Source organism: Dasypus novemcinctus, chromosome 14, assembly GCF_030445035.2.
Source record: "Dasypus novemcinctus isolate mDasNov1 chromosome 14, mDasNov1.1.hap2, whole genome shotgun sequence".
NCBI classification, from domain to species: Eukaryota; Metazoa; Chordata; class Mammalia; order Cingulata; family Dasypodidae; genus Dasypus; species Dasypus novemcinctus.
The window spans coordinates 77082935-77109034 of record NC_080686.1 but is presented as its reverse complement, the minus strand read 5'-3'; the positions used below and the strand labels follow the sequence as shown (position 1 = coordinate 77109034).

General features: G+C 34.9%; 1 protein-coding gene across 2 annotated transcripts in view; it reads left to right on the top strand.

The window, feature by feature from the left end:
* CSMD3 (CUB and Sushi multiple domains 3) overlaps positions 1-26100 on the top strand; it is a 1328729-nt gene that overhangs the window by 35133 nt on the left and 1267496 nt on the right. The window lies entirely within an intron of this gene.

The window sequence follows — 26100 nt, the reverse complement described above, 5'->3', positions numbered from 1 at the left end:
GACCCGTGTGGAGCTGGCCACGCACAGTGCTGATGCACGCAAGGAGTGCCTTGCCACGCAAGGGTGTCCCCCGCGTGAGGGAGCCCCATGCGCAAGGAGTGCGCCCGTGAGGAAAAGCCGCCCAGCGTGAAAAGAAAGAGCAGCCTGCCCAGGAATGGCGCTGCCCACACTTCCCGTGCCGCTGACGACAACAGAAGCGGACAAAGAAACAAGACGCAGCAAAGAGACACCAAGAACAGACCCCCGGGGGGGGGGGGGGAATTAAATAAATAAATAAATCTTAAAAAAAAAAAGTGTCTGGATGTCTCTAGAGCCCTCAGGAACCCACTATTTGAGGCATTGCTTACTCTGGCAGCCAATGAATCCTGCTGGGATGTGCATATGTGTCACCTCTGGAATGACCCCCTGACTCACTTTGAAAACTCATTTTTATTTAATATTTCCCCCTTTTAATCAAAATCTTTTTTCAGATGCATTGCTAGTTGGTGCTTGGCAATAGTCCCTTGGTGCCAGGGAGGCTCATCCCTGGGAGTATTTCCCTGCATGGGGGAAGATAGTTTGTTTATATGCTGAGTTTGGCTTAGAGACAGGCCACATTTGAACAACAAGGCAGCTTTCAGGAGGTAATCCTTAGGCAATATATAGCATTAGGCTAAGTTTAAATTTCACAGGAAAAGGTTCATAAATATAATCATCAATATCAAGGGCCTGTAATGTGTGTAATGTGTAATGTGTGTAATGTGTGTAATGGTCTTCCTTTGCTAGGCACTGCCCTTGTACTCAGGGGATTCTTACTGTCCTATTAGAGAATGTAGTAGAACTCTTATATTAATCAAGTTTCTCTAGAATTAACAGGAGATATCTGTAAACAGTATATGATTTTACAACATTCCCTCATGTGACCATGGGGATGCTCAAGTGCAAATTCGGCAGTCAGACAGCAAACTAGGGACCTTCTGATGAAGGTCCTTGATAAGTTCCCAGGAGATGGCTGTCTGAAGTCAAACTGGAAAATTCTTTCTGAATGCTGAAATCACTTCCCCTTTTAAGGCATTCAACTGGTTGGATAAAACATCATTCTTTGCTGTTGGCAATCTCGTTGGTTGATTGTAGATGTATTCAGGCATCTATGCAAAGTTGGGGATGACTAAAGTTCATAAATGTCCTTGTATAATAATTAGCCCAGTGTTTGCTTGAACGAACACCTGGGCACAATTACCAGGCTGAGATGACACATTGGCCTAACTATCAGAACTCCCCAGGATAAGAATTCAATACTCTTTCAGTTATTGTGAGGCCTTTTAAATTATAGAGGCTTTTCCATTTGCCATTTGATATTTTGGAAAAAAAACATTTTGGGTGTGCTTCATTTTAGAGATTATAGAGGAATCATTGCTAATGAAATTATGAGAAGTAGCAAAAAAGTATGTTATTAATCTTCCAAATTCATAATTTTATTTCATTAAACTAACTTTGGGAATCATTTCAGTGGCTGAGTTTTTGGTTCCTTTTGCATGAAAGTAAAATTTTACATGCAAATGGATCCTTCAGCATTACTTGGTCATGCATGAAACAAGCAGAACAGTAACTTCTCTGGTTCACAGCTCTGTATAGGCGCCAGAGTAGTTCTTTGTATTATTACTTGAAATACTCTCTAGTGTCAACCACATGAAAATTTGTGTGGGGGAAGGGAGGGTTGAGATCAACCTTCCATCATTATAATTTCAAAAGGAAGTATTTGCTTTTTACATGTGCTTTGGATTAATTTTAGACAGCTATTATTGGGCATTTCAGAATTATTTTTCATACTAATAATGTAAAAATTGCCTTTCCTATAGAACTTCATAATCATCGGAAGCAATTATGTTTTATTATTGCTTTTTCCTTTCCACTTCCTCTGAAAAGAGGGTAAAGAAGCATAAATGGGAAGATTCTAAATCTCAGTCTGGTACTAGTGCCAGATTTTCTATCTATATTTTATTTTCTGGATTTTTCATTATTTTAAGTAAATATTTTTGGTAAGAGTCTCCTATTTTGTTTGTATGAAGAGATACCTGTAAAATGGTACTGTAGGAAAAGTAAATATAATTTAAAACATTAGATATGCATTAAACTTTTGTTTTCTTGCCTGGGTATTCTGTGTTACTCCAATGATGTTTTCATTTCAAGATGACTTCCAGAAATTAGCTGTCAGAATTAGTCACTTGTTTAATTACTCATCATATTTGTAATACAAAACAGTTTTTCATTACATAAAATAAAGAAACTACAATGAATCCTAGGGAAAGAGCAATGCTAAAATGGACTCAGCTGTGGGTTTATTAATTCCAATTCAATCCTAATTTAGTAAGAACTCCTACTGATTCTAAAGATAGTTTTGCTTGAGTAAGGACTGAAAAATTGGTCTTTATATTCAGAGGGTGCAATTGTGTTTAATGCTTGGATAGTTATTCTATTCTGTCTTGAAGTCAATAGTGCACCTGGTTTATAACTTAATGTTCAGAACCAAACATGTTCCCCGAAAAATGTTAAACTATAAAAAATGAATCACCTGATGAAATACTTTACGCTGGCATATTGTTGTTCTGTTTTGTTTTAATAAATCCTTTACTAGTAAGATTAATGCTTAACTCTTTCTAACAGTACCTTTCAGTTTCTCTTTTCAGTTACACTTGGCGATATTATAATGTCAGTAATGTACCTTTGCATTTTGGGAGATATCAAAGCTTTCCAAAGTTAACATGAGAAATCCCTGGCTTTGAAGGGTACTGTTACATTTTCTTTAAACTTCAGTTAGAGAAGATGACAATTTTGAAAGAGATGAAGATGCTGATAGCAGTGAACAAGTTTAGGTCAGAAGTTTTACATAAATTAATGTATGTATTCAACTGCTTATTAAATCTTGGGACATTTTATCCTCAGCATCAAACTTGCCATAGTCACTGAAAAAATATATGTACTTTTGGGTAGTGTTAAGTAACATCTCCTGGGACATAAACCCTGGCCAGAGAAGAATCCACTTTTTAAAGAAAATAGAAATTAAGTAATCATTTTTATTTACTTATTTATGCTTTACTTCAAGTCTAATTAATTGGTATTTTGGTAAGGGATTCCAGTTGCTCTAGTGATTACTGTCTCAGTTCCCAGGAGAATCACATGAAAACTAATGCTGCCTTTACTAACCTAAGCCAGATTTTAAAAATATACTTAAAACTTACATGTTTTTTTTCCCTCTATACTTCTCTTTTGTATTCATATTATTCCTTTTAAAGTAATGATGATTTTGAGGACTTTGTTCCCTTTCAGTGTACTCCTTATGTATCACGTGCAGCATCCTAGATCTTGTATATCCACATACCAATTATCACTTTCCAAACACTATAAAGAAAATAAAATAAACTTTTTTCTCTCCCTTTACCACCCCCTTCCTTTTGTAATGGAATAATTGTATTAGATTCTTCAGAAAGTCAATTTTATTATCATATTCAATGATTTCTAATACCTATAGAGCAAAGTATACATTCACTAGGCATTTAAAATCCTCCACAATATCTTGAGTCTTCAATTTTACAACTTTCTTCTACTCCCATGTCCCATGAACTGTCAAGCTCTTGTGCATGTGTTACTTGTACTGAATTACTCACCATGTGAGAATGAAACTTAAGTCTTTTTCTACTCTGATCTCATCTTTGGAAACCTCATTTCCCTATTTCTGTTTTTTTTGTTTGTTTGTTTCCCTATTTCTGATTTTTTTGTTATTGTTATTTTTTACTATTTATTTGCTCTGGTATGCAGGTGTGTGTGTGTTTCTACCAAAGTTTTTGGCACTGGAACATTTTATTTTTATTTGAATTACCCCTACAATTATTCACCTATCACAGTGAAGCAGCCTCCCTGCCCTTCCTAATTCCACAGCTCTTGGCTCAATTACTTTGCCAATAAGTTATATGCTGAGTATTCCTCATTTTCGGACATGATTTCCAGTGCCTTTCTTTCTGTTAATTCTGTTTTCCTAAGAGTTAACATAGGGAAAGCAGATGTCCATAGCTCTGAAGGTTTTTGTTTTTATCTCAACAATTATCCTCTGGATAAGAGCAATTTTTTTCGTTCTTTTTCTTCTCCTTATTCCCCTCTTCATCTTTCTTCTTCTTCAATGATAGACCTCTTTAGTAAATTTTAACTAAACTTGGGCATGATATTACCTTCAAAAGAGTTAAGCAGTAATAGTGCCCTACTTACATTTTCCTGTGTATATCATTTTTCTTTCCATATATACTTTTAAACATTTGACCACTACTTTATTCTTAATTTCTTAAATTTCTCATGGCTACGATGGCTTTATTTTTCAAATCAACAATCTGGGAAGTCTTGAAAATATAAGATTTTTAATCCATATACCCATATTTAATACCACAGCTCTTTGAAGAGACTAAACTGATGAAAATATATTAATTAGATTCTGTTTAGTATTTGTAACTGTACTAGCTCATATGAGGGAATTCTTATTTTATACTTTAACCTATCAAAACTAACAGTCTAAAAATTTGAAAAGGAAATGGTTCATGTGATAGTTATCTATTGCCACAATATTTTCATATAAGAAACTAACCAAGTGCATTTAATTAGCTCAAAAGTCTGGAGGTTAGTTGGATTCTTCCTTTGGTCTTGGAAAGCTTATTCAGGGAAATTAGGTGCCCATGGCTGACAAAACTGAGGTGACTTGGTTCTAATCTACTTGTTTCAATTTACAGCAAAACTAACCTGAACATATAGTTGCAGTGATGGCCAAGAAATAATAGTTGAAATGCAAAAGTACAAGGGCATTTTCAAATCTCTACATGCATCACATCTGTTAACAAATCATTGGCGAGGCCAAGTCACATTGCCAAAATCAGAATCAGGGGAAAGGGAAAAATCCTGTCTCTTTAGTGAGTGGAATAGCAAGGTCACATAACGAGAGACACACATAATCAGGGGTGAAGAATTAGAGCCATTAATGCAATTAATCTTCATCAATTCAATTGGCCTACCACTTTATGTATTGTTACCTTATAGGAAATGGTGTTTATTTTTGAGCTTAGGGAAAGTAGAGATTAAATTTTATGACTAAATAATGTAGAAAGGTGTTTCTTTACACTAGTAATTGCACCCTAAATTTCCAATTTTCTGAAAGGTATATACCTTTCAAATCTGACATTATGATTCCAAGACTTTATTGCCTTATCTTGCATATTGTTTTTGACTTTTGACAATTTATCTTTTGTATATTGCCTTTAAGTATACGTCAGTCACTGAAAATGTCTTATTTTCCCATTTCAACTGCTATGTTGCTTTTAAGTAGACCATTAGTCACTTCTTTGAAACCTGACTTCCTTAAATTCTTCTTTGCACCAAATTTCATTGTTTAGTCATTTTACCTTAATTCAAGCTTATGGACATTTTCAAAAATTAAGTTTTTAAGAAAATTTGCTGTGTATATTGAGCAAATTATCTATGGATTTGCAGTAAAAATTGAATTGTAACTATTGAGCTTGTAGAATTTCTGAAGTTTAGTGTGTCAGTTTACTGTTACAAAATCATGGGAAATATTAATATTTGACTGGTAGAAAAGCAAGAAAAAGATAAGCCCACTAATGTAAATTAATGTATATCCTTTCTCATTATTGAGAAGATAGGGAAACGGACTTTGGCCCAGTGGTTAGGGCGTCTGTCTACCATATGGGAGGTCCGCGGTTCAAACCCCGGGCCTCCTTGACCCGTGTGGACCTGGCCATGCGCAGTGCTGATGCGCGCAAGGAGTGCCGTGCCACGCAAGGGTGTCCCCCGCGTGCGGGAGCCCCACGCGCAAGGAGTGCGCCTGTGAGGAAAGCCGCCCAGCGTGAAAAGAAAGAGCAGCCTGCCCAGGAATGGCGCCGCCCACACTTCCCGTGCCGCTGACGACAACAGAAGCGGACAAAGAAACAAGACGCAGCAAATAGACACCAAGAACAGACAACCAGGGGAGGGGGGAAATTAAATAAATAAATAAATCTTTAAGAAAAAAAAAAAGAGAAGATAATATGAACTGCCTTTGCTTATTGATGTGTTTAGCAAAGAATTCATTAATTCTTTGAAGTCATCACTAAATAGTAGAATTCAAGTGAAAGAGAAACAGACAAGAAAACAGTCCTAATGCTTTCATTTTCAAATTGAGAAATTTGAGCTGAATTATTTATCAGTGTGTTCATGAATCTAAAGTCTATAAATCTAAGTATTACTAAATATGTGATTTTGACTATTGAAAGAAATTATTCAATGTTCAACTACTTCACCTAAATAAGTAGTAGTTTACTAATTTTGAATTAATGAATATAAGTACTAAAATATTCGAGTTAGTTTTTATCTACAAAATGAGTACTTGTTAAGAGCATTCTAGCAAGGGGAAATAGATGCATACGTTTTCAATGTATATGCAAAAATACCAATCTGAAAACTAAACATATACTAATTTTGGAAAATTTAACAAGTTTATAGAAGTAAAAGGAAGAAAAGAATGCTCACCAACAACCAGTGCTCTAGAAATAAATGCAGTGAACATATGGACATGAATGTCAAGCTCTTCAGTTATCATTTCTTCTGATTATTTTCTCACAGCCCATGCACATGCATATATGTTTTCCAGAAAAAGAGGTATTATACTGTATACACAGTTTTGTCATCACTATCTTACCTTTGGCAGTGTATCATGAGCATGTACAATTGGCACTAAACAGTCTTTGAAAACGCCACTGTAAGGACTGTAACATATTTACATTATGGATATCCATAATAATTATGTCTATGTTGATACATATTTCTTCATCTCTTTTTATACATTCATCTATTTTTGGGCAGCTTGATTTTCTTCCTCCTATTCTAAAAGAACATCTTAAACATAAAAACAAAACCCTTAGCCACATTTTTCATTTGTTTAAACAAAAGTCCTCAGTGATTAGAGCGCATGAAATGGCCAGTTTTAAGGTTCTTGATATTCATTTCCAAGCAGCTACTTAATCAACATTATGTACTAGTATTAAAATGTGTGCATGATAATTTGATGAACAATTATATCTTGTATAATTTGCATTTCTTTGTATATTGAAGAGAATGGAAAGTTTCTTTTTCAATTTTAATGGCTAGCCTTATTTATTTCAAGTTTTTCATGTTCTCAACTTATTTTTAATTCCAAATATAATAAAATCGACTCAAAGCACATTAGAATCTAACTTTGGCAAAAGAGGAAGAATTTTACTTTTTAAAGTTTTTCGTGTCTTTGAAAACTTACTTGTGCCTTGTTTTTTTAGTCTTTTTAAAAAAGAATAATTACACATATTAGGTAGGTGGCAAAGAATGCAGAAGATTTAATGATTACTTTTTAAAAATCTGAGTACTATTCAGATTACTAAGTGATTTTTAATACTTTTAAGTTAAGTAACATGTATACAAAGAATATCTTTTTAAATTGAATTAATATAACATTAAAAATCATTTTATGACTTTGTTTGGACAAAACAAAAAAATCAAAACCTACTCATTTTATCTGGGAAATTAATAAACCTGGTGAATATGGATAGTGAAATAAAGAGATCACTTTTTCTATAGGTAAAAAATGTTTGGGGGATACTAAAAATGCAAAGAAAGATGATATTGCCTAATGAAATAAAAACTATATTTTCTATATGAAAAGAAAGTACTGTAATGAATAAAATTTTGTCCAGGCTTTGAAATACAAAATGATTATCTCAGCTGAATTTATAATTATATGACCATCTAATTTTTATCAGTATTAAATTACTTCTGTTTAATAAATCAATTTTATAAATCAAGGAGAATACTGGTTAATTTTAGCATTTTAGCATGTCAGCAAAATTTTTCTTGCAATTTAGTATAGATCAAAGTTATTGTAAATATTTATTATTTGTTAGGTTGTGCTTTCCCCTCTTAAGTTATACATTTAAACAAATTTAAAGAATGTATCAGTTTGGTAAACACAGTTGTAGCAGTTTGACATTGTTTATTAATTCCAAAAATAGATATTGGATTCCATTTGTCAACTGGTCTGTTCCTCTGGGCATATTTGATTGTAATAAATTCAGAGTTTTCACTTTTACTTGATTAAATAATGGTTAAGGCTTTGATTGGGCCATGCCAGTAGGACATGGGGGCAGGGGATTCATAGAGAAAACGACACAGCAGAGGAGGAAGTTAGAGATTAATGCTGGAGGCCCTGGGAAATAACTACACAGAGAAGCAGATACATGAGGATAGAGAGAAGGCTCCATTAGACACACAGAGGCCCTGGGAAGGGAGATGAGTTGTTCGTCTGATAGTTCACAGCTATCCTTGTGGAGAGAGCAGAGCTCTGAGCCCCCAGGGGAGAGTCAAAACTTGTCCCAGGGAAGCGGACTTGGCCCAGTGGTAAGGGCCTCCACCTACCACATGGGAGGTCTGTAGTTCAAACCCCGGGCCTCCTTGACCCGTGTGGAGCTGGCCCATGCACAGTGCTGAAGCACGCAGGGAGTGCCCTGCCACACAGGGATGTCCCCCGCCTAGGGGAGCCCCATGCGCAAGGAGTGCGCCCCGTAAGGAGAGCCACCCAGCACGAAAGAAAGTGCAGCCTGCCCAGGAATGGTGCCACACACATGGAGAGCTGACACAACAAAATGACACAACAAAAAGAAACACAGATTTCCATGCCTCTGATAGGGATAGAAGTGGTCACAGAAGAGCACACAGCGAATGGACACAGAAAGCAGACAACTGGAGGGGAGAGGAAGGGGAGAAAAACAAATAAAAAATAAATCTTTAAAAAAAAGAAAAAAACTTGTCCCAGTTTACAGCTAATATTGGAAGAAGCTGGGACCTCCGGGTCTTGGGAGGAGAAGGAAGACTGAACTCTCGCAGACATTGCCCTCCATCTTGCATCAAAAAGTGGCAACAGACTGAATGAGAAAGTACCTCTTATGGTACCTTGAGTTGAACTCTTTAGGGCCTTGTAAATATAAGTTTTGACCACAAATAAATACCCTTTATAAAAACTAACCAATTTCTGGTATTTTGCATCAGCACCCATTTGGCTGACTAATACAATAGTTTATTTAGTCAAGAAGCATGCTAAATATAAATCTATGAATATACATTAGAAGAAAAATAGCTGAAGAATAGTTACATGACTTTATCTTAGGCACATAAAGCACAGGGAAATTGTCCATACTGAGCTTAGAATGCAAAAGCATTACGTATCCCAGCCGGGTTTTCATGTTCATCCCTTTAATAGAATTGTTTCCTACCATCATTTACATTTTACAAAAATGAAAGATGCACTTAGGTTCAGTGGACAACCTTCATCTTGAGGCAAATTTTTGGTTTTGCTTGGGTTTTCAGGTGATAATTTACTAAATTAAACACCTCTATTTTATACTATATCTGTGGGGAATAGAAGATAAATTGGATTCTGTGGTTTAGGGCTCATGGTGATGTAAAGGAAAAAAATGAATGCAAATGAAACAAAGAAGAATTAGAGAATAATACAAGGGGCATTCTTACTGATAATCTGAAAATGTTAATAGAGGCAATGTTATTTGAGAATGACACTGAAGGTGAGTGGCATTTCATAGATGGGAGACAGAAAGGAGGACATTAAAGTTCTGGGAAATGCAGAAATCCTCCCCTAGCTGGAGAAGTACAGTGTACAGTATAAAATGGGAAATACACTAGTGTGGTTGGAAATGTAAGTTGATGTCAGACATGGAAAGCTTTGAGTGCCATAATATTATCTTTTGGCTTTATTATTATGGAAAGCATGAAACTATACAATGTTTGAAGTTGCAGAGGGACATGCTCTGATTTAGAAATAAAGAAGATAAATGATATTTGTAGGAATATTGAACTATGATGACAGGTAAGGAAATAAGGCAGTTGGTTTTGTCAGTTATTTAAGACAGCTATATTAAGCCTTGAAATGGAGATATGGCATGTATAGACATATAAAAATGTACAGAAAGAGTGAAATTAGAAAAGAATTGACCAGTACTTGTATACATATTGAAATATTGTGTATGCTTTAAGATGAATCTTCTTAACATTATTACAGTATAATTTAATGTTTAACAATATAGGCTTTGAAGTCCTATTCAGCTACCAGCTCTACCTTCTACTGTTTTTGTTTTTTTTAAATTTCTCTCCCCTTCCCCCTTCCTGCCCCAGTTGTCTGTTCTCTGTGTCTATTTGCTGCATATTCTTTGTCCACTTCTGTTGTTGTCAGCAGCATGGGAATCTGTGTTTCTTTTTGTTGTGTTACCTTGTTGTGTTAGCTCTCCGTGCGTGCAGCACCATTCCTGGGCAAGTGGCACTTTCTTTTGCGCTGGGCAGTTCTCCTTAAGTGGTGCACTCCTTGTGCATGGAGCACCCCTAGGCGGGGACACCCCTGCGTGGCAGGGCACTCCTTATGCCCATCAGCACTGCACATGGGCCAGCTCCACATGGGTCAAGGAGGCCCAGGGTTTGAACTGCGGACCTCCCACGTGGTAGACGGATGCGCTAACCACTGGGCAAAATCTGTGTCCCCCCTTTTACTGTCTCAACCGCATTTTCCTTATCTGTACAATGTGAACTATAATAATAACTTGTTGTGAGGATTAAATATGATTATCAAGATAAAGTGCCTGTTATATTTATTCCTCAATAACTATAGTATTATTATTTTTCTCTTAGATAGTATACTATGAAAATATAACAATATTTCCAAAAAATATTATGTGAACATTGTTATGGAATAATGTTAAATGTATAATGCAGTATCAAAACATTATATATTATCTTAATTTTATAATCTCACAGACAATAAATTAGTTAATTTAATTAGCAAAGAAAATTATGCATCATATAATTTCAGTTTGTATGTTTTTACACAATTTATTTTACAACTTGACGATTTTACCACAAAATATATCAAGTAGTAAATTTTTGACAAATAAATGTGCTAGATAATATTTTACTTATTAGTTTTCTCCTTGAAAGTAAAATATATATATTTTTTGCACTATGTCTTTTATTTATTTATTTTAATAATGCGTATGCAACACATGATTCTGAATTGTTTTAATAAGGTACATATTTTTCTAATTTTCCTATTCTGCTCTATTGAAGAATATTGCTACCAACTGTTGGCCCAAATACATGACTAAGGAAGAAATCTGCTGAAAGTAGTAAATTGTAGAATGCCATGAAATGATAATTTTGTAAGCAAAGATTTTACCTAGCATTGGCTGGGCAAACTCTCTCTTGAGAACCAAAAATGTCTGAAGGAGGTGTCTTTTTAACTCTTGTTCATTGGCACATTTCAAATAATATCTTAAAATACTCAAATAAGCAATGGGAATCAATACCTATAGTTTAATCCTTATCTTCGTAGGTGTGGAGACTAGAAAAGAAAATAAACATGAGGTAATAACTATTGATGTTTTCGTTCAAGCAATGAAGAATATTACAGCACTTTGGAAATATGAAAGTAACTAATTTAAAATATATTGATTGAAATTTTAATTTCAAGAGTTGGAATTATAAATAAAAACGTTAGTACTGGTATTTTATCACTTAAAAGAATGGCAGTATGTGAAAGATAGATGAGTGAGCCACCCACAATTGTATATTGATAAGTCAATTTTTTCTAAAATTATGAAAAGTGAATCACACCTTTATAATAATTTTAGCATTGCATGATTAATAGTTGTAAACTTTATATAAAATTAAATGCATTTTTAACTCTAACTTAAAAATAAATACTAGACACTTTGGAGTAATCTAATTTTTATAGTTACTTATCTGTTCTTTAATTTATCCTCTCTTAGAATCTGCTCAACAAAAATTGTTAACCATATAAAAGAATCATGGAATCCAAGAATTGAAAAAAATGAAAGAAGAAATTTATTTCAATTTTCCACCCAATTCAGGGTTGTCCTCTGTTAATATTTCTTACAGTGTTCATCAGCTCTATCACATTTAAGATGTCAGCCTGTTTGTATTTTTCTTCCCTCTTACTCTCATAGTCTGCTCTTCCTCTAAATGGTTAGGCTAATGGTCTGTTTCTATGGTCTTATAGTGTTTTTCATAGAGACCTACCTAGTTTTTATTTTTTCCTTGAATTAGATGCAATCTATCAAGTTGTGTTATTTGTTAATGGAAAAGGTATGTGGATTACACTTGGTCCAATAAAACTTGATTCATGAGAGAAAAAATGCTCTCCAATATACAAACAAAAAACCAACTGATATGTAGAACTCTTAACCCAATTTCCAGCATATAGCAAATTTTCATCTGGTGGAGCTTTGGTTAACCTTTGGTATTCCTGGTTCTCTTTCGTGCGTGAATATACGGTAAAGTCCTCAAACTCACTTTGCTTCTACCTGGTATCTTCCCCTGTTTGTTTCTGTATCAATGATAAACTTATGGAGACAATATGTCCATGAACACAATACTCCATCATCCACTCCTGTTCTTTTTATTCTCTTCTCTTATGTTTAATGTTTTGCTCCTTTGCTTAAAATCTACAAATGCATATGTTATAAATATTGAAGACCTGTAGCATTTAGGTTGATTCAAAGAGCATTGTCTAAAATGTATAAAAAGCAACACAACGTTTTTAAGTATGATCCCTTAGTTTTTTGCTAAGTCAAAAAAGTGGGGGAAGCAATGCAATATATTAATTTTCACCCAATAGATTTGTTCTGTGTCCATTTTCATGGTTCTGGCTATAAGGGGATGAAAAAACAAAAGACTGTTAAATTTTGGAAAATAGTTTGGTCATCAGTACCAGAATTTATTTTTGTGAATTTTACAATTTTCTGGGCTTTATAATTACTATGTGAAGAAAATGGATTGGAAGTTTTTTAGCCAGAGGCCATTTGAAACTGGATAACTCATTTCTAAAACAGAAATAATTTATGCATTGGCTAAAATTTTTTCTGGTGCTATTTATTAATTAATACATATTTTAACATATGGACAGTTAGTATAATGCATTTTTTCAAATGGAGACAAAACTTCCATCATTTCCTTTAAGAATATTGCTCTCTAAAATAAATATTGATAACATATTTTATATAACAGAGCTAAATATAATTTTAGCCATTTCAAATAATCCAAAATTATGAAAAAGGCATATAAATTGCTTTTGGTAAGTTTAACGAAACAAACCATATATTTTCTTTTAAACAATATTGTTGAGGTATTAGTCATATATCATACAATTCACCAAATTTAAAGTGAACAAATAAATGTTTTTAAGCATATACCCAAGTATGTAATTCATTGCCACAATCTTTATTTTTATTTATTTATTTATTTATTTATTTATTTATTTATTTATTTGAGGTCCCAAGGCCGGGAATTGAACCCAGGACCTCCTATTTGGAAAGCCAGCACTCAACCACTGAGCCATATAGGCTCCAGGCACAATATATTTTTAGAATATCTGGAGCTTGCAAAAAGAAACCCAGCAGACACTGACCATCCTCCCCCCATTCCCACTCTCAAGCCCTACGCCGACACTAATCTCTGCCTCTGAACATTAACTATTCTAAACTGGACGGTTCACATAAATGAACCCATACAATATGTTATCTTTTGTAAATAGCTTTTTTTCACTTAGCCTAGTATTTTCAGTGTTCATCCATGTCATAGTAGGCATGAATATTTTTACTTATGTTTATTACCAAATAATATTCTATTGTACCATATGTTATTCATCCATTCATCAGTTAATCGAGTTATATTCTTTTCACTTTTTGACTATTATAAATAATGCTGCTATGAACATTGACGTACATGTTTTAATGTGAATGTATATTTTGATTTCTCTTCGCTATATAACTAAAAGAAGAACTACTATGACATATAGTGACTTTCTAATTAAGTTTCTGAAGAATTGCCAAGTTTTTTTTCAAAGTTGCTGCATCATTTAACATTCTCACCAGCCATGTGGGAGGTTGTCATTTCTCCACATCTTTACCTCTGTCTTTTTTATTATAGCCATCTCAGTGGCTGTGGTTTTGATTTGCATTTCCCTTGGGACTAATGGTGTTAAGCTCCATCATTTTGTCCATGCAACAAAAAGGAATATACACAAAGCAGTTGCTATGATCATACTTAAGGTTCCAACACAGGCTTTACCCATCAACTTCTCACCCCCAGTGCCCCTCAGTTCCATTACTTCCTTTAATATTACTATTCATTGCATCAAAGCTTTAGATCATAGATTTCTTTTTAAATAATAAATCATTTTTCTCCAAATTTTAACCTCATCAAAAGATCATAATTGGAAAGTAATGATATCCATAATGGACATATATGTTGGAACTGAAAAGCAGTGGCCATCCTTAACTGGAAGCTATTGTTTTGAAAGCAACTTTAGAAGGATGCTAAAGTAGCTCAGAAAGAATGAAGAAATACATTATGTCCTGGGTTAGGAAAAACATGATTACAAAGATGCCATTTCTCCCAAAATGATCTATCAATTCAATGCCAAAGTAATAAAAAAAGCAATAGGATTTTTGAGGGTGTTGATTTCAGAAGTTTATTTTAAAAGTAATCAGAAGAGTCAACTTTCAAATATAGCCAGAACAAATCTGCAAAATAAAGAATATAAGGACTAACTATATAAGATATTTCCCAATTAAGGTACACTAATTTAACTGTTCCTTGTGCAATAATACAACAGAATAGAGTCCAGTTACAGACCCATGTTGTGACACTTCAGGCCAGTGGGGAAAGAATGGTAAATAGTTTTCCGACAATTGATTACCCATTTGGGAGAGAAAAAGTTATTATATCCATATCAAACCTTAAGCAAAACAAATTACAGATAGATCAAAAATATAAATGTAAAGAACAAAAACTATGAAAGTACTCGAAGAAAATAAAGAATACTATTTTTTATATTTTTGGAAGTTGGGGAAAGATTCTTAAGATATCACATTCCAGACCCATATATAATAATGGCCAGCAGTTTTTTAAACATTTAACAATGTTCTAAGCACATTACAAATATTGACTCATTTAATCCTCACAACCTTATGAGTTAAATTTCTACAAATATCCCCATATTACAGATGAAGAAAATGGAGGCATTGTTATACAACTTACTCAGGATCATACAACTTGTAAGAGGCAAAACTGTTGTTTGAACTCAGCTTTCTATTTCTGAATCTGATCTGTGCTCTTAACTACAGTACCTTACCTCAAAATCTTAGAAATTCAAAAGATAACATAAATAAAGCATAAAGACAAATTGAAAGAAAATCTTTGAAATACTTATAACAGACAAGCAGTCTAGAAAGAGTGCCTACAAATTAACATAATACAGATAAGATAAAGACAAACCACTAGGAAAATGAGTAAATAGGAAAATAGAGCTAATGAAGAAGAAATATAAAAAGCATACAAAACATAAAAATGCTTTACAATTAAGCAAGGAAAAGCAAGTTCATCTAAGAATCCACCATGTCACATATAGTAATTAGTTAATAAATGACCTACAGTGGAATCTTGTTTCACTAAAAAATCTGTAAGTACTATCCAGTGCATTCAAAGCAGTATTAAATGCTTTCCCAAGTCATCCCTTACAAAGTTGTTCATAAGAAGGAGATGTAGTATGTGGTGGGCATCAGTTTTCACTGGATGCTCCTTTCCCCACTGATTTTAATTTGGGAAGATGAAAACCAGTTGTTAAAATTTGTAGAAAGGAATGAACTGATGCCCAGGGAGTTTTCTCTTCCATGATTCAGCCACCCCCTAAATCTGAGTAGAGAAAAAGGACCTGCATACAGTGGAAACATTGTTAAAAGGAAACATTGCTAATTAAAGGGCAGTTTTGTGAGCTCACTTCTCAGTTCCTCTTTCGGCCATCTTTCTGTGCTGCCATAAGGGTGCGCGTGAATGTTCTGGCTGTTGCTATCAAGAACAACAACAATGCTGAGAAGAGAGACAAATGCCAGATTTTTATCAGGCCATGCGCTAAATTCATGATCAGATTTCTAACTGTGATGATGAAGCATAATTATGCTGGTGAATTTGAAATCATTGATGATCAGAGCTAGGGAAATTGTGAAACTCACAGGAAGGTTAAATAATTGTGAAGTGATTAGCCCCAGATTTGATGTACAACTCAAAGACCTAAAAAAATGGCAGAAAAATCTATTCCCATCCCTCCCATCATTTTGGGTTCACTGTACTGAGGACCTCAGCTGCCATCAAGGACAATGAGGAAGCAAGGTGAAAACACACAGAGGAAAAATCCTGGGATTCTTTTTCTAGGGATGTAAAACATACATGCAAATAAAATGTCTCCATGGGGAGGGAGAGAGGAAGTTTAGGAAAAAAAAAACCAGAAAGCAAAAAAAAATGTTTAAGCAAAGGTATATGGTAGGGGAGGGTTAATGATGGTATGAGACTTAGTAAGTAGGAAAAGTTAAATGCCAGGAAATTTTAAATATTTGTAATAACTATGTAGAAATGGTGTATAAGCCAAATCTTTTGCTTTTTCAGATAAGACAGTCTAACAAGATATTGATATAGAAAACATTGTCTAATCAAAGCAGTTAATTATGAATGTGGGGAGAGAGACTTTCATTCACTAAGTAAATAAATAACCTCTTAAAATTATTAATGGTTTTTTTTATCTCCTGGTAACCAACCTTCCTACCTCTTTTGAGTCTACTCATTATCCTTAGTTCCTATCAGTGAGATCATGCAATATTTGTCCTTTAGTGACTAACTGACTTTACTCACATAAGGTCTTTGAGATTTATTCATGTTGTTGCATGTGTCAGTACTTCATTTCTTCTTACAGCTGAGCAATATTTCATCATATATATACACACACACACATACACACACATACATACAACATTTTGTTTATTCCTTCAGCCCTTGATGGACAATTGGGTTGCTTCCAACTTTTTGCAATTGTGAATAATGCTGTGGTAAACATTGGTGTACATATATCTGTTTGTGTCCCCGTTTTGAATTCTTCTGGGTTTATTCCTAGTAATGAAATTGTTAGATCACATGGCAATTTTATACTTAGCTTCCTGAGGAATGAGAATAGGTGGAATTTACAGGGCAATGGAATTGTTCTGTAGGACATTGCAATGATGGATACAGGCCAATATACACTTTGTCAAAATCTATAAAATTGTACTTTGTACAGTGTAAATCATAAGGTAAACTATTGACCAAATGTATTAGTCAGCCAAAGGGGTGCTGATGCAAAATACCAGAAATTGGTTGGTTTTTATAAAGGGTATTTATTTGGGATAGGAGCTTACAGATACCAGGCCATAAAGCATAAGTTACTTCCCTCACCAAAGTCTATTTTCACATGTTGGAGCAAGATGTCTGCTGATGTCTGCAAGGGTTCAGGCTTGCTGGGTTCTTTCCTTCACCGGGCTTGCTTCTTTACAGGCTTAGGCTTCCTTTCTTCCTGGGACTCCCCATTAAGGTTTCAGCATCCAACTCCAATATTAAAACTCCGACATCAAAAACCCTCCAACTCTGTCCTTTGCCATGCCCTTTGGTGGGTGGGGACTCAATGTCCTACTGGCACAAAGGGTTTATATAATTACTTAATCATGTAAACCTCTGAATCCAACATAATCTAATATGTCCAGAGGAAAAGATCAGTTTACAAATATAATCCAATATTTCTTTTTGGAATTCATCAATAATATCAAACTGCTACACCAAGATAAGTAGCAATGTTTCAATATTTGTTCATCAAATGTACCACACTCATGTAAGATGTCATTAATAGGGGAAAATATGAGAAGGGGGAGGGGTGGAGTTCTTTAAAAATAAAGTTAAAATTATTAATAATTTATTATATTTGTATTTGAAGTAAAATTTTGATTAGTTTCTTTACAAAGGTGACAATGATTTCAGAAAAGAAAATTCTTCCTTGAAACAAAATCGCATTGGATATATCAAAGGGAATGTATATGGCTAGTCTGTAATTTCTGCCATTCTCAACAGATACCATGGTATTTTATGCCTTTGAACTTGTTTTTTTTTCCTCTGTGTGATATATCATTTTCCTCTTCTCAGCTTCCAAAATCCAAATCATCCTTCAAGTCAATGCTCAAAAAACAATCCTTTCCACAGCCCTTTAGTCATCGTATTAATATTTGGATGCATATCCTAACATATTTAATTATGACTTGTGTATTTTCCAATGTACCCAATCTCTTGAAGACAGAGTTTATAGTTTTCTTTCACTGTACTATATTCTTCCACATGATAGGGAAACAAATGTTTATTAACTTGAAGTGTACAATAGTATACAAGCTCTTGGCTTAGTATTAAAAATTTAATAAAATTTAACTTACAATTTGCCATTGATACACTAAAACAGAAATACTTTCTTAGAGAAAGAGACATTCATAAAAGTTCAGAAATCTCACATTATAATTTTTTATGAAAAATACCTTAGAATCTTATATTATTTAGCATTTCAAGAAAATTTTTACTTTGGCACACGCTTCCATTTTAGAGATAGAAACCCAATATATGTGGGTTAAGTGACCAATTTAGCATTTCCTAAATATTGTTTCATGGGGCACAAAGTATAGGTATTTGGAGAAAATGGGTCTTCATGGAAATTTGTTTTAGAAATTCAATATATTTCTTAGTTTTGGAAATTTGCAGTGCTTGTTATTATATTAGGGTTTCTAAACATTTTTATAAACAAGAATCCTATTCAACTTTAACTCAGCATTTCCCAAATGTCTTTGTCCATGAAACCTTTTTTTTTTTTGTGGTTTCTAGTGCAGTTTCTAGTTACAGTTGTAAAAATGCTAATGTAGACTTACTATTGCTACCAAATATCTGCAGTCAAAATCAGTCCTAGAATGCATACTCTATATATTCTTAGTGCACTTCTAAAACTGAAAATATCTATTATACTAAACCATACTTTAAAAATTAAAGCATGTAAGTATTTATAAAATGCTTGAGTATTCATTATTTAATTTGAGCATACAATACAGCTCACCAGTGGGTCAGATTCTTTTTCAGATAAATGCAGTTGTAAAAACCTCCCAAAAGTTAAACACTCATGTTGGGTAATTTTTATTAAAAAAATTAAATTGAGGAAGAGAGTGATATCTTTCCTGACCATGAAATAGTCTCCAAGCATGTTCTTTCCATCTTCCACTTTCAAGAAAGTTAAATTTAATAGTTTTTATTATCTGTTATAATGTATGCCTGCTTCCAAGTTGTGTGTGCTATCCCTAGAGCTAAATGATGTTGAACCAACTGTGAAACTAATGTGCAGCTGTCTATTTTTCCTTCTCTAATAACAAGAATTGGTAATCAGCAAGTAGTGCCATTTGCCCCCTCTAATCTTGGGAAGACTGCGTTTCCATTTTTTTCAACATGTTGAAATAGAGATGGTAGGTAAATTTTGTGAAACATATTTACAATTTTCTCCAGATCCACCTTTTCTTTTAGATTAGACACCTATTTCATTGTAAAGAGTTGGATAAAATAGGTCAATTTGCATTTTCCTGATAATTACAAAATTTATGAACCTCAATATTCTCTTGAGTGTTGTGCAATGGACAGGAAAATCAAAAGGCCCTGTTAAGCAACTTTCAAAACACTGTTTAATAAAATCCAAAACCCACTGAATGTACTGGGAGAGAGTGTAAACTACAAGGCAAACTATAATCCATGAGGTGCAATAGAGCTCCAAAATGTATTCACTAAATTCAATGAATGTGCCACAATGGTGAGGCTGTTGATGTGGGAGGAGTGTGGATGGGGTGTGGGGTATGTGGGAGCCTCTTATATTTTTTAACGTAAAATTTTTTGTGATCTATGTATCTTTAAAAAATAAAGACAATTTAATAAATAAATAAATAATAACAAAACAAAATCTCGGATTATAAACAGTATCTACCAAGCACAGTATACCTTGTAGATACTGTGGAATATAGAAAGTATAAGACATAAGGTTAGTTCCTATATTAGTTTGCCAAAGGGGTGCCAATGCAAAATACCAGAGATCTGTTGGCTTTTATAAAGGGTATTTATTTGGGGTAAGAGCTCACAGTTACAAGGCCCTAAAGGAACCCAACTCTAGGTCGCTTTCTTTTTTTTAAAAGATTTATTTATTTACTTTATTCCACCGCCTCCCGTTGTCTGTTCTCTGTGTCTCTTTTTGTTGTGTCATCTTGTTGTGTCAGCTCTCTGTGTGGGTGGTGCCATTCTTAGTCAGGCTGCACTTTCTTTCGCACTGGGCGGCTCTCCTTATGGGGTGCACTCCTTGCACATGGGGCTCCCCTACGTGAGGGACACCCCTACGTGGCAGGGCATTCCTTGCGCGTATCAGCACTGTGCACGGGCCAGCTCCACACGGGTCAAGGAGGCCAACTGGGTGTTTGAACCACGGACCTTCCATATGGTAGACAGACGCCCTAACCACTGGGCCAAGTCCGTTTCCCATAGGTTGCTTTCTTAGCAGTCAGTTGCCACATTTTGACCAAGATGGTCACTGATCTCTGCCTGGTTTTCCTTTCGCTCCAGGCTTCTAGTCCTCTTTCTCTCCTGCTTCGGGTTCATTTCTCAGAGCTTCCTATATCAGCCTTGGCTGTCTTCCCCAAGATCAGCTGCAAGGTATCTTGCAAATGGTCTATCTCTCCCCAGAGCCCCAAGATCAAACATGACAGAGCTCTCTCTCTTCCCATGTGTCTTCTTCTTTTTTTTTTTCTTTAAAGATACTTAGATTATACAAATGTCACATAAAAAAAATATAGGGGATTCCCATATGCCCCAGTCCTCACACCTCCCACATTTTCCCACATTAAATACATCTTTCAGTCATGAGGTACATTCATTGCAATTGATGAACATATTTTGGAGCATTGCTACTAAGCATGGATTAAAGTTTACATTGTAGTTTATACTCTCTCCCACCCATTCTGTAAATTATCGCAATATTTATAATGGCCTGTATATGTCATTGCAGTGTCATTCAGGACAATTCCCAAGTTCCAATAATGCCCCTGTATTACAACTGTTTTTTCCTCTCCCTGCCCTAAGATATCAAATTCCTGTTCTGGGGAACTCTGCCATATTCTTGAACGAATCATCAAGAATCCCCCAACTACCGGGGAAATGACTGGTGAAGGAGGATGGTTCATTGGTGGGCCCTTGATAATGATGACTGTGCCAATGAAACTTTCTTTTGAAATTGAAACAGCCTGGTATTATAGGAAGCCTAAGAGTTGGTCCCCTGGAGCCTCCTTGTTGCTCAAATGTGTCCTCTCTCTAAGTCAAATTTAGTATATAAATACATTACCTTCCCTTCAGCATGGGACTTAACTCCCGGGACAAGCTTCCCTAACACCGTGAGATTACAAGCATCAGCTAGCAATGCAGCTAGGAAAAGACCTGGACCAAAAGGGAGAAAAGGTAAAGACAAATGAATTTATATGGCTAAGAGACTTTGAAGTGAGTCAGGAGGTCATTCCAGAAGTTATGCTTATGCATGTTTCAGCAGGATCTCATTGGCTGCCAAAGTAGATACTACCCCAAATAACTCCTGAGGGCTCTGGAGACATCCAGACACTATGGTCAGGGCAGATAGCTCAGGAGTTTGGTGTCTTGCCAGTGAGCCCTACTTTGAAATTTATGCTCCCCAGAGTGGCAGAATTGGACTCTATTGTGATTTCCCTACACATGGCTCCTCTGTCCTTCTATTTGAACCTATAATTAGTAGTGGAGTTGGTAGGTATACATCCAAGAGACTTAAATATTTGGGTTGTCCACGTGCCAGCTGGGGCCTAAGTCAAAGGAGTTGCAACACTTATACTCCAGTGCATTGGTCTCATCCAGGACAACTAACAAGGAGGTGATGATGGACAACTAACATACCAAGGAACTGAGAGAATCTGCAACTGCGAGCAAGAGAGTACCATCCATCTGCCTCACGGGATCAAAGTCCTCTCTAAATTAGGGATGGAGTGGGCATCACTATCCCAGAATCCTCAGGATTGGGAAATGAACTATGGACCAAAGTAGACTTACTGGTATTCTGCTACAGATTCATTGTGATTCTAACAATGGAAGAAACCATATCATTGATGTGGAGGCAGTGGCCACTGGAGGTTCTGTTTGTCTTCTTGAATGTGTGTCTGTTTCTATCAGTCAACCAAGGGGGTGGGGACTCAGAGTGATCAAATTAAAAGCCCTAAATTGATTTTATCAAGTAAATTAAAATTCTTTGAGTTTAATGCAATCAAATGGTATCACATCCAGAGGAATAGATTGGTTTACCAAAATAATCTTCTTCTTTTTGGGATTCATAAATAATCTCAAACTTCCACAGTTCTCAATATTGAAGGAGAGGTAAAATACATATTTTCAACACATGCCTATATGCTATATGGTAACATTATCCATTCTTATAACTAAAAAGATAATTCTATCACAAATTAGAAGATATGGTATACATGGTATAGATAGTGAATATAAATAATTATAATATAAATATATAAATATATATATACATAAATTAGGGCCAAAGAATGGAGAGAAGAGATTATTTAGTTTACAATGGAAAGACTAGGATATTATCATTCTTTTTGAATCTGCAATACATTTTCTTTCTGACTTTCTGTCTCCTTTCAGGTGCTTTTTGCAGGTCTATTATGAGGATCATCTGAGATTATATATGTGGAAGTGCTTTTAAAACTCTAAATGTCTATATGTATCTAAAGTGTTAGTATAATCATTCATTCTCTCATTTATTGACCCAGAATTTGTGAGCTCATTTTTAAGTGCCAGATAATTGGTTGAGCACAAATGCACATATGAAAGATAGTAAGAGGGCATTTTATCCATTAATTTTATTAATCTTTAAAGGAATACTGCATTCCATAATTACCAAATGCCATGTAAACCTCTCAAGGAATTCAATATGGTGATGAAAGAAACTGTATAAAGACATATTAAATAAAGAAATAAATATTCTAATTAATCTAAAATGCGATAAGCTCTGTAATTGCTAGGGAAATTTTACAGAAAGGAAATAGCATGGGTGTGTAAAATACCTTACACAAACTGTTTTGAGATTGTTGTGTTGGGGGTAAAGGTGTGGGAGAAATGACAATTTTTTAAAGGGATATCTGGTATAGAATTTAGAGGACTGAAATAAATGAGCATTTGATTGGGACCATAATTGGTGAGATTAATTTACAACCAATATTTTATGTAATGCTTACAAAGATTCAGTGAGGCATATATTACTGTCCCTTATTTTAAAATAAGGAACCTAAAATACAGAGATCTTAAGCATTTCCTAATGTCACACATTTAAGAAGTTATATAAACAGATCCAAAGCCTAGAAAATCAGCCTGCAGAGCTTGTCCTATATCTACCCTATGAACTCCTTCAAGAGATCCCCAGAGATTGGAAGTAAGACATTCCAAAGAATCTTAGATAAAGAACTGCTACTTTATTAAATAGGCAGTACGGGATTGCCACAGGTTTTGTAGAAGGAGAGTGGTTTCATCAGTCTAGGTTCTTAAAGATTGCTCTGATAGAATTATGTACAATGAATGTAGCAAGGGAGCATAGGACCAGGAAGATAAAGGAGAAAAAGAAATACTATAATAACAGCAATAAGAATGAACAGTTATTGAACACTCAATCCATCATAATGCTAAGTACTCTTTGTATTATCATTTTCTACCAAAAAAACCCACAACAACAACAACCAAAAACACCATTTAAAGTTGTATGCTGGTTTGAGTCTTTCGTGGAACCCAGAAAATTTGTTCTTAAGCTAAACTGTTCCTGTAAATCTATTATATTTGGGACCTTTTGGTTAGGTTCAGGTAAGGGGCCTTTTGATTAAGTCACTGTTGATTAGATCACTTCAGTTAAGGCTCTTTGATTAGATTGCAGGACCCAGGATGAGTCTAAATCCTTTACCCAAGTCCTATAAACTGAGGAGAGGGGAGAAGAAGCTTCCATATTTCTCTGTCATATGAGAGAGGACTTCAGGATCGCCTGCAGCTGCAGAAAGACAGAAAATCCCTGAGAGGCTAAAAGAGAAGCTGGAGGTTGGACTCAGTGAAGCAGGTGAACGTGAAACCTGAAGCAACAAAGTCCAGAAGAGCGGGAAGGGACAACCATATACCCTTCTCTCCCACATCTGAGCTTGGCGAGAAAGTAAGCCTAGAGGAGAAGGCAGAAACCTGCCACCATTTTGCCTTGCCACATGGCAGGAATCCAGGATTGCCAGCAGCTGACCCTTGGTGAGACAGTGTCTCTGATGATGCCTTGATTTGGACATTTTTAAAACCAGAACTGTAAGCTTTTACTCTAATAAATTCCCATTATAAAAGCCAACACATTTCTGGTATTTTGCATTGGCAGCCTTTAACAAACTAAAACATGTAGGTGCCTTTACTATGTCCATTTTTCAAAGATAGAAGGGTGATCAACCATCTCAGGACTGTCTCACTTTCAGGCCTGAAAGTCCTGTATTTTGGGAAAACGTTCATTCCCATGCAAAACAAAATATTTGTTAACCCTAGTTCTTGAACTGCGTAAATAATTTACACAGGATCAAACAGCTAGCAAATGGTGAAGCCAGAATTTACATTTAGATAGTCTGACTTTGGATACATGTGGGTCTTTGAGCAACTTATTAACATATTTATATCTCAGTTTCTTCAACTGCCAAAGGAAGAAATAATGTCAATTTCTGTCTCATAGTGTTCTAATTATGAAAAGAAAAAGAAATATCCATAAAAGTGTTTAGGGCAGTGCCTAGGACATAGAATTCTCTAAATATGTATTAACCAAATATGTATTAACAATTGCAGTAATTTTGTGTGGATATTTATGAGGAAGATAAAAGAATATATCAATGATAATAAATAGAACGAACTAAGGGCCCAAGTATTGTTTGTTTGTTTTTTTTATTTTAGTTTTAGACAGTCACTGGACGTTTAATTTAGGATGAACCTAAAGAGAAATAGATTCACTTAGTAGAGAGAATGAGATTTTGTAGAAAGTATTGAATTTGATGTGCAAATATTTAATTCAAATATTGAATCTGAAGTTCAAAGTGATATTTATTTTATTCTGAAAACATTCTTAGTCTATTCTAGTCTGCCTTAGTTTGTCAGAGATGCTGTGACAAATATAACTCAGTATGTTGGCTTAAAGAACAAGTATTTATTGTTTCATGGTTTTGTAGACTAAAAGTCTGAAATCAAACCCTTGGCAAAGCCCAACTTTTTTCTCCAAAGTCTGTAGCATTCCTGTGCTGGCTTGCTACAATCCTTGTCTTTTCTTGTGCTTGCATCTCTGCCTCCTATCACATAGTCATATACCTTCTCTCGTGCCTGCTCTTCTGGTTTCTGCTGACTTCTGACTTCTCCCTGTGGTTTTCTCTTAATAAAGCTTCTAAGCTTTATTAAGGCCCAACCTGATTTAGTTGGGCCACTCCTAAATAGGATCTTAGAAAATCCTATTCACAAATTATCTACCCCTTAACTGATAATACATCTTCAAAGGCTCCTGTTTACAAATGAGTTCACATCCATGGGAATGAAGATTAAGATTAATAACCTGCCTTTTGGGGGTTAAAATAACTTAATCTACCACACAGTCTAAGTGGAAATTAGATTCAGGTAGGTAGTTTTTTACAATATAAAGTCACACAATATTAATCCCACTAGACTTCTGTTTTTTTTAACAATCGTGATGTGGTTAACTGTAATTTTACAGCTTGGTTTGTTTTCGTAAACACCACCCAGTAATGAGGCATAGAAAGTAAAAAAAAAAAAAAAAGAATAAGAAAAGGTGTGACTATGTCTTCAAAGACAACCACAATGTAAAAAACTTCCAGAGCGCCTGTAATCATGCTATCATTATACCTATGGCGCTTTAGAAACTCATGATAAACATGTATCTTATTTGATTACCAAATAGGTCTTACTAGCTAATATCTGTATGCTAAAATTATCTCTGAAATGGAAGTCAACGAAGCTCAAATTGTGAAATGAGCA